Source organism: Montipora capricornis, chromosome 4, assembly GCF_036669925.1.
Source record: "Montipora capricornis isolate CH-2021 chromosome 4, ASM3666992v2, whole genome shotgun sequence".
In the NCBI taxonomy this organism is placed as follows: domain Eukaryota; kingdom Metazoa; phylum Cnidaria; class Anthozoa; order Scleractinia; family Acroporidae; genus Montipora; species Montipora capricornis.
In genome coordinates this window covers 15629631-15631776 of record NC_090886.1, presented here as the reverse complement: position 1 = coordinate 15631776, position 2146 = coordinate 15629631, and positions in this window count along the sequence as shown.

Genomic DNA, 2146 nt, shown 5'->3' with positions numbered 1-2146 from the left:
ATCTGCGAATACAGGTTTTATCGGGGTTAAACATTCTCTTCATGAATGAAACAGATAGAGGATCGGGATTAGACAATCAGTTGACTCCCTCATGACCGTGGATCATTTGACGACGAGCTAGAGAACGAAAAAAAAAACCGGCGATAAAGCAGATAGACCGGTATTGCGTATTAGTTAACAACTGTTCACCGAAGTGGAGGGGGCTTGTGGTGGATATTTACAGAGCCGGGATGGTTTTAGTATATACTAAAACAGTGAGATAATATAGCAGAAAAAGATGATTAAAATCTTCGATAGTCTAATCTATCAATATATATGTGTATATAAGCACTGGCCCTTCTAATGCGAAGACACATATTACGTCCAGGCGAACCAGGCGACAGTCCGTCTGTTAAATTCGTGCAGTATGAAGACAAGCTCACTAAAGGCCCAACATCCATTCCATTTTTTTGAAACCGTTTGCCTCCTCCCCCCCCCCTCCCCCCCAATTTTGTTTTTGTGAAACATGTTGATTTGAAATGGAATGAATGTTGAATGAGTGAGTTTGAAAGCGTTTAAATTTCGCTTCAACAAGCATTCAACATTTCTTTTGCAATCGCGAATGTTGACCGAAGTTGAACACGTCCAAGGCCCCTTCTTTCAACATTGTTGGGTATGCTCGTGCGGAATTATCGGTCTCTCAATGACGTAGCCATGTCCGTATCCATAGTAACAACCGCGGCTACGGTCTGGGACTGAATGCAAGGCTTCTCGTGAAGCTTTTCAAAATAAATGTTGATGATATGTTGAAACCCATTTGCCCACCCCACCCACCCAAGCAGTCAACATCGTTCATCAAAATCGAACGGAAGTTGAAGCAAATGTAGAAAGCCATTTATCCGGGCCTTGACATATGCGTCAGTCTGGACGAACTATCATCCACTTTGATGTGTCTTGGGAGGCGCATAATGTAAGACAGTTTATACAAACCCATAACAAATTAAACAAAGGAACGTAACAGACACAAAACGAATGTTTACCCAAGTTTGTTCCAAATTCATTATGCGTCTCAACTACTGCTAAAAAACGGCTATTCTTCATCGAGTCAGTTGACAAACTAGAACCGAATAAGTCTATCACTATATCAATATGTCTTGATAGGAAGCTCATTTCTAAGTTGTATCTCAGTGTAACAGTTGGATGGTTCTTACAAGTACAGTCGATTTATCGCGTTAAATATGATCGTTTTCCCCAAAATGTCGGAAAAGATCGGTGGATCCAAACAAGACAAAACAAGAGGCCTACCGAAGTCGAAGGCAACCCGAAGGCTCCTTTTTCATTAGTTTCTACCGTAACTTACGGCATCCACCGTAACTGACTGCAGGGGTGGGCGTCACTCCTATCCCATTGCATGCACAACTTGTCCCCAGTAATACTGGTACTCATCTACCCGCCACGAATAGATGGAAAGCTGAGTGAACTTTGGAACGTACAAGCTGGGATTCGAACTCGAGCGATATCCACTACTCTACTTGCGACCCAGAATCGAGTGGAACCGGTACAATATAGATTAATATGCTAACCTTGGCGAAAAAGGAAGAAGTGTTTTCCATCTGAGATAAGGCATAACTTCCTGAATAGCCGCGAACGGAACTGGCAGGCAATGAAAAAAACGCCATAAAATATTCGTCCAAGCAACCTCTCATTCCATTTTATATTACTGACCGATTGTTGTTTAAACTTTTGAAATGTCAAGTCCTTTCTTTACTGTACATAATTTTACCTGAACCAGGCGGAAGACCGACACGTTGTCTTTTTATTAACCGAAACAGCAATACGAGGATGTTGTTGTTTCATTGACTGGCTAAAAGTTATCGACGAATCTGCGGAGAGTGAGGAAATTAAAACTCAAGCGATGAACAATTGTAGTATTAATTGCAAACTGTAACCATTCTAACATTAATGAAATTCTTTATTTGCTGAAAATGGAACTCTGAAATAGCAGATTTAAGAATTTTGGTTAGTTTTTGTGGTAAAAATACTTTAATTGAGAGTTGAAATCTCCGATAAAACAGGTGTGTTGCTATGGTGATCACCTAAAGCATCAAAACGAATTTTGGCACGTGAAATGGATTGGAACTGACATTTAAGAGTCAATGTGAGCTTC